Genomic DNA, 8,381 nt, shown 5'->3' with positions numbered 1-8,381 from the left:
ACAAACACCCCTAATTACTGCCAATTAGGCTAGGCGGGTAGGCAGATTGGAGAAGCCGGGGGGATGTTCAGGCATGGGTGGGCATGGAAACTATTTTCAAGGGCTTAGAAAACGTGACTGGATGAAAAGGTTAATACTTGGGAGTGCGGGGAGGGAGGGAGGATGGTGAAGGAGGGGAGAGAAGGATAATAACAAAATAAAGGAAAAGGGGAGGGAGTGAATGCCCCCCTGGTTTCCTGGTTCTATTTTCTCACCTCCAGCGACGAGCCAGGTTTCTTTTTCAGCTCCTCACATTTCCTGAACTTGCAGATCTGGTGGCCCGTCTTACGGTTCCGACAACTGCTGCACACGCCGCAGTTGATTAGCCGCCGGCAGGGCGCGCACACCCCGCACCGCTTCCTTTTCTTCTTCGCCGGGTTCCCGCCGGACGCAGAGGAGTTATTCTGTGGGCAGTCTGCCAGATTGGCAATTTGAAACGCACTGTCTGTAACGGCTGCCGAGGCTGCGGGGGAGTGAAGGGCTGTCATGACGATGACCCCGGGAGGTAATGAGATGCCCCCTAAAGCCGGAATGGCGGAAAAAGTTCCGACACGTTCCTGGAGATTCATTATCTCTGCTTCGCCGGCGCCGCATTTCAGCTTGTTCATGCATTCTCCCGCTAAAGGTCTGCAGTGTTCGGGGGATAAGGTAGAGAGGAAATTATTATTTGCCATTTGCTGTAGCGTTTCTGGCGGCACGCCATGCTTCCCCGGCCTCTGGGAGTCATTCCTGTGCATGCTGGTCCTATTAGGGTTTATTGTTGCAGATTTCCTCCCCAGAGCATGGCGTTATCGCAGTTCCACGGGGACATGCCTATCCGGGCACTGGGGAAAATGGGGGTCGTGATGCGGGCGATCTTGGCCGTCTGGCCGAACGCGCCGTTGGTTTTGTAAAAGTTTGCGAAAGAGCGGTACCGTTCCATCTCGGCGTTATAATCCAAAAGTTGGCTTAATCCACCATCCTGGAGGTTCTGCAAGTTCTGCAGGTTCTGCAGGTTCTGAAGGTTATCCTTTTGTAAGAGAGACACGTCTGCGTTCTGTCCGTTCTCAATGCAGAGAGCATTGTTTATATTAGACATGGCTGGGGGACGGTTGAGCAGGGTTCACTGGGGAAGAGTCCGGGGTCGCCGTCAACGGTGGCCTTCGTCAAACTAGAAGCTGCTGGTTACCACCAACAATATGTTACCATCCTGCTTCTGTCTCCTCCAGCACTAGAACACAAAGAACAAACAATTACAGATACAACAGGAAAACAACATCCTCAGCCTAATCAATTTCCATTTTCTCTCCAAGTTTTTCCATGAGATAAAAAGCTGATGAAAGACGTTTGACGAATGTCATTCATTTTCTTCTTTCGGACTATTTTATAATGAAACGCATCTCAAACTATTGCGAGCAGATCCTTATCTGGTGACAATAATATAATAGCTGTGACACACCAACATGTCATAACGGGATACAGGAATTAGCACGCTCGAGAAGACAGCACTAGCTTCGTGTCAGAGAGAATATCAAGAGATTGTTTTTAATACGGTTGTCAAAGGATGCCTGGATATATTGAAATAAGTCTTATCAATTATGTATTTGATGGTATATTCTGGCAGAGGATAAACAAATACATATGGACGGGATATAAACGACACCAGTCACTTTAATAATATAAGCACAATATTCAACCAAAAAGTATCATCCATGCTCCCTGAAACTAACTGCTCTGGAACGTCAACACAAAACCAACCTGTTTTCAAAATCTCTGACATTATTCTGATGCTCTACAGTCTCCAAAACAATGTGCACATTGAACACCTCACGAGGGACAACATTTTACATTATCTTCACCATCACTGATGCTCTTCTAAAGCCATAAGGTCTCTTCCATGTAAACCCACTCCCGTTCGGCCTCTTAATAGCACCTGGTATTCATTCATGGATCCCGGGTTCTATGACAATGACAGCGGAGAGAGACCACCACTGGTGAATTTCAATCCAACCCGTGAAGCCACAGACAGACCTCCACAGACAACCGTAGTGTCAAGTGCCTTAGGGGGAGAATCCATTTCCTCTCTTCCTCCCTCTCTCCCTCTCTCTCCCCCAGTCTGTCTGGAATTGGTTTGCACTGATAAAAGCCCCATTAGACATTTCTCTCTTTCCCCCTCCCTCCATTAACTTTTGCAGGCTCTTTCATTCTTTGTTTAATTGCCAAAGCCAATCCATTGAGGGTAAACACTGAAGCATTTTGAGTCTCTTCCATGGTACAACCCAACAGCTAGCTCCCAAAATGAATGATAAATATGCACACAGGAACAGTGGAACCACTGAGAGAGAACATATATACAACTGCCCAGCAAGCAGTAATTGTGCATACATCTCCTCTACCACAAAATGAAATTCCTGAATTATGAAATCCATGCCAAATAATGGATTAACCTTTTTTGTTTTATTAATATTCAACTTGAGGACAAAGCTAAAATAGATCATTTTTTCTAAAATCACAATATTAAACAAATGTAATAGTAACGGTTTGAACACAATGACAGCCTACCCGATAATATGAAGCAAATATCCATACAAATGCATAATATAGATAGATAAGATAGATAGTAGGTGGAAACAAAAAACATGCCATGGTGTGCCATCCCAAAAGCACCCCACCGCCACCAGTAAACAAAACCGTCCATGCCTCAATGATCGGCCCTGCTCGCAGTCATTATTACTTAATCAATTCACCCCAGGAGCAAAATAGGCAGCCCAAAGGCAATCAAGTCACGACTATCGATTCTCAGCCTGTAAACAAACTTTGGAAAGACAGAAATGTTCGATACTTAGAGAAAGAGAGGGAGGGCGAGAGAGGGAGACAGAGAGAGGACCACAGTAGTGTACGTCCGATGACGACTGACGAGCCCTTGTGTGACTGCTGTGGCTTCCATTAATTATCGCTAGTCTGGTCTGTCGGAGACACTCGGAGACCAAAGGTCATGCAGGAACAATCCATAGAAGGCTCTGGACAGTACAAATAAACCGTTACAATCAATCCGACAGCGCCTGGATCACTTTACCGCCAGCTTTAGCCGACGTAAATCGGGGGGGGGGGGGGCAGCAGTCTCAGAAAAGCATGGAAAATATAATATGACGCTGCCTGTACTGGGTAAAATGGAAGAGCATCACCTACCTACCAGGTTCCTGGCGAGAAGAGATTCCAGACGCCTAGCAGTCTGCTGCCAACACAGAGCGGCACATTACCGCAAGGCGCGATGGAGATATTAAATAACGCGAGGATGTGGGAAGAGCACAGCCACACTGAAAAAGAGCGCTCAAAACAAAAGGAGCATGTTTACAGACTTATTTTCCTGGCTTGAGAAAAAAAGTACAAAAAATAGCAAACTTAAAGCGATAGCTTATCGAGCTTTTTAGAAGAAGAAAAAACGGTTTATTATTATAAAACCACGGCGCTGTAGGGGGGATATAACGGTGCGTTGTAGGTGTTTCCTCTGCTTGGTCCGAGGTGTATTGTGTGTGGCTGCCGAGTGTTAGCTCCGTGCTGTCTCCTGTCGCTGTGTGTGGCTGATTGGTGCTGAGGTGAGGAAGCTAGGATGTGGACACCTACTGATCATTGGTTAGAAATTACTATAGAAACACTAGGAGCACTCGGGAGGGGGCTGGCTTAGGGCCAATGACTGTGGCTTAGGGCGCTCTGCCGGGAAATAACTCCGGGAAGCTGCGTCTTAACCTTTTGTCGTTCCCTTTCTCTCCTCTTCCATTTCATTCGGACACGCGAAGCGTTTAGAGGGTTGTCATTTACAGTATGCGTCTTTTAATAGGGATTTGCGCTTCGCGTGAGGGAAATCTTGTCAAATTAATTGGAATTGAGCGGTCCAGTGATGAAGATAAAATGCCTCCTATCAGGGTGTTTTTTTCTCTCTCCCCTCTCGGTTAGAACGACTGCCATAATTACGAAGACCTGCGCGTGCCACCACGGGGATTCATCACGATTAGGCTATAAATCCTTCCCGATGGCCACAAATGCATGGCTCCCGCGTAGAAACACATGGATGCACGGCACATTTATTCTATGTGCCCATGTGAGATGCACTCCTTTCACAATATTATGGAATATAATTTCTCGCTAATGCACGTGAAATATGGTAATGTAATGAATAATGAAATTATGGCGCCAATCAATTACCGAGCAAATCATTCAACCAACACAAATTAGGCCTATAGATGTGCAGTTGGTGGTGTAGGCTAGCCTGAAATTATTAAACATCCCTCAAACTCAAGATAATTAATTTCATGAATAGACTATGCATGAAAAGTGCCAACACAATACGATTTCAATAGATCTGGGCTATTTGCCCAAATAGAAGTTGATCTCAATTTGACCGAAATCTACCTTTAGTTATAATTAGTGACAAAGCTGTCAGATCACTTGTCAACTTTAAAATGTCTTGAAAATAAACTTAAATAAGTAGCCTATTTTAAAACGGTAAAAGTAAAAAGTTAAAGTAAAAATTGCTTGCGGCTAAAACAAAGCTCTCCCAAACAGACAGCAACACACACCCCTGATTACAAATGACAGACACCTGTGCGGCAATTAGCCACTCCCACAAATCAGCCAAGACAATGAGCGGAGCAATTAACAGAACGTCTGGAGCTATCTGCAACATTCACAACAACTGGGAACTCGAAAAATACGAAGTCAAATAATGACGTCAGTGATCTTCAGGTCGGAAAGTCGGAGCTCTAAAAAGAGGCTCGAGTTCCGGTGCTGGAATTCCGAGTTGGATGACCATTCAAATCGATTTTCCCCAGTCAGAGCAAATTTTTTCCCGGAGTTCCCAGAGATTGTGGCAATAGTAAGCACTGATTATGGAGAATGATTGAATGGGTAAATTACATAATTGTATACACATATGCTTCATAAATCTATAGTTTAAAAAGTAAAACAAGTTTAAATACACTAAAAATGTAAATGTATTCCATTGTGAAGGACTACCCTTCACAGTTATACACTATATATACAAACTTTTGTGGACACCCCTTCAAATTAGTGGATTCAGCTATTTCAGCCACACCAGTCCTTCACATTTCTGCCCTGCTAGAGCTGCCCGGTCAACTGTAAGTGCTATTATTGTGAAGTGGAAACATCTAAGCGTGTCAACTGCTCAGCCGCAAAGTGGTAGGCCACACAAGCTCAGAGAACGGGACCGCCAAGTGCTGAAGTGCATAGCTCATAAATATCGTCTGTCCTCGGTTGCAACAATCAACACCGAGTTACAAACGGCCTCTGGAAGCAACATCAGCACAATAACTGTTCATCGGGAGCTCCATGAGGTGGGTTTCCATGGCTTAGCAGCCACACGCAAGCCTAAGATCACCATGCGCCATGCCAAGCATCGTCTGGAGTGGTGTAAAGCTCGCCACCATTGGATCTGGGTTTGGTGGATGCCAGTTGAACGCTACCTGCCCTAATGCATAGTGCCAACTGTAAAGTTTGGTGGAGGAGGAATAATGGTCTCGGCCGTTTTTTATGGTTCGGCTAGGCCCCTTAGTTCCAGTGAAGGAAAATCTTAACGCCAAAGCATACAATGGCATTCTAGATGATTATGTGCTTCCATCTTTGTGGCAAGAGTTTGGGGAAGGCCCTTTCCTGTTCAGCATGACAATGCCCCCTTGCACAAGGCGAGGTCCATACAGAAATGGTTTGACGAGATTGGTGTGGAAGAACTTGACTAGCCTGCAGAGCCCCGACCTCAAATACCATCAAACACCTTTGGGATGAATTGGAATGCTGACTGCGAGCCAAGCCTAATTGCCCAACATCAGTGCCTGACCTCGCTAATGATCTTGTGGCTGAATGGAAGCAAGTTGCCGCAGCAATGTTCCAACATCTAGAAAGCCTTCCCAGAAGAGTGGAGGCTGTTATAGCAAAGGGGAACCAACTCCATATAAATGCCCATGATTTTGGAATGAGATGTTCAATGAGCAGGTGTCCATATTGGGGCTCCCGAGTGGCGCAGCGGTCTAAGGCACTGCATCTCATTGCTTGAGATGTCACTACAGACACCCTGGTTTGATCCCAGGCTGTATCACTACCGGCTATGATTGGGAGTCCCATAGGGCTGCGCATAATTGTCCCAGCGTCATCCGGGTTTGTCCGGTGTAGGCCGTCCTTGTAAATCTGAATTTGTTCTTAACTGACTTGCCTAGTTAAATAAAGGTTAAAACAAATAAAAAAATATATACTATTGGTCAAGTAGTGCACCTAAAAACGGTCAAATACATTGGCCCATATTAATGAAATTTCTCAGGAGGAGTGCTGATCTAAGATCAGTTTTCCCTTTTAGATCATAATGAATACGATTGTATGCACAGGGTGGATCTGATCCTAGATCCGCACTCCTGAATAAGTTGTCTGCCTGAGCCAGTGGGATGCCAGTGTGGCCTATTCTATAAAAGGAGACGTGTACTAATGGTTTGCCATAATTTTAATTTATAGTGTTGGCACTCGCCAGTGTAAGGAACAAGCCAAATTGGCATTTCATTCAACACGGCCTACCTCTGTAGTTATATGTAGAAAGTTGATTATATTTGTGTAGTAGGCTAATGCTGTAACTACACTATACCGACAAAATTGTATTGATGGCAGTGTAGCCGTTGCCTTTAGCCTATACAGAAATCCATGCAACCTATTCTCAAAATAATCTTTAGATGATACGTACATTAATATTGCCAAGTCATGCATCCTACTACGAGCTTACATTACACAGAGATCCCCCTCATGAACAATTACTAATATAAACAACAGCGGTCCTTGTCGTTGGATACAGGGAACCATGTGGTGGTTAGCTATAACTCAACATTACTCGTATGCTCTTATTTCTGCCTCCAATTAGGGCTGGATTCAATCCATATTGCCGAAGTATCGCGGAAGATAAGAGGTCAAATTAAAAGGTCATTTCCGATTGAGCCGACATATGCAGCGTTTACCGTGAGCGAATTGAGTCTCCGCGGCCACGGGAACGTTGCCATTTAATTGTCAATCGCAATATAGAGCAGATCTTCAGTGCTACGGATTGAATAGAGCCCTTAGTCCTTTGGGAGTGTTTCTTGGTTAACCCTTCTATTACGTGTAAACCATCAGTATCAGCCGCTGCACATGTACACATCACATCTGTGTCTACGTAGCCTAACCATCACCGACTGAAAATCATTTCATCTTACCAGCGTCCACACCCCCCTGGGGAAATCTGCCTAGGTGGTCCTAACCTCTGTCTCGCTAAGCCACACAGGGCATTAGGAAGCAGTCTCAACTGGGCGGCTGTGTCTCTAGGATAGTTGTGGGAGGAATGGGCTCCACGTGGCAGGCCTTTGTTCCTGGCCGTGTGCCCCAGAATCCCCCCCCCCCCCCACCACCACACACACCCCCCCTCCTCCTCCTCTGGATTTTAAGTGAACTCCAAGGAGTAATTAATAATGACGATGCCAGATTTAAGTGTAGCCAGCGTTTAGTCGATGGAAATGGGATCCAGGAGGAGTAAGGTCATGGTATGTGAGACACGGGCGGCTGGGCCAGGCGGCCTGGGCGTGTGGAGGTTGGACATGGGAGGATTGGCAATGCGGGCTGGGAGTGTGTGTGTGTGTCTGTGAGAGAGAGAGAAAGAGCATAATCTTTCTTGTTCTCCCAAGTCCTCATATCTGTTGTCAAAGCCCCTTTAAATGAATTAAATTACTGAGTATATAAATGGCAATTCAACAAAATCATCTAAGTATGGGCATAAATTACACTCCAGGTTAAACAAGACGTGAAATTATTCCTAATATTGGTTAATGAATTCTATAAAAATAGAATGGCACAGTCTTATCATTGGAGCTGTTTCTCAATGGAATGATGAAAAAACGAGATGGAAAGGGGGAGGAGGAGCAACGTTCTAGTGCTATTCATCCTGGAGGTGCATCTGATGAGCTCATCCAGTTTGCCTGTTATGGAGACTAGCATCCCCCTGAGCCCCCTAGAGCATGAGGAGAGAGAGGTAGAGCGAGAGAGAAAGGGGGAGAGATAGAACAGGGAAAAAGAAAGAAAAATGGGAGAGAGAAAGAGGGATGAGACAGAAAGTATAGAATAAAAAGAGAGTGATAGAGAGAGAGAATGTGAGAGAGAAAGAGAGAATGTGAGAGAGAAAGAGAGAGTGATAGAGAGAGAGAGAATGTGAGAGTGATTGACTGCAGGCAGGGAAGGGAACAAACAGTGTGAGGAGATTACTGCACGGCAGTGGCGTCGACAGTGATGCGCCTCCTCAGCACGCCAGCGACCTTGGCTGGTGTTTATTTAGAACCTGCCTCATT

At 45.4% G+C, this 8,381-nt stretch overlaps 1 pseudogene; it reads right to left on the bottom strand.

Moving 5' to 3' along the window:
- Positions 1 to 242: 242 nt before the first annotated feature.
- On the bottom strand, positions 243 to 3,922 carry LOC135532978 (CXXC-type zinc finger protein 4-like; annotated as a pseudogene).
- Between the last annotated feature and the right edge of the window lie 4,459 nt (positions 3,923 to 8,381).

This window comes from Oncorhynchus masou, unplaced genomic scaffold (assembly GCF_036934945.1).
Source record: "Oncorhynchus masou masou isolate Uvic2021 unplaced genomic scaffold, UVic_Omas_1.1 unplaced_scaffold_2137, whole genome shotgun sequence".
Lineage (NCBI taxonomy): Eukaryota > Metazoa > Chordata > Actinopteri > Salmoniformes > Salmonidae > Oncorhynchus > Oncorhynchus masou.
Note: the sequence above shows the minus strand (reverse complement) of the source record. Positions and strands in the feature narration are given on the sequence as shown.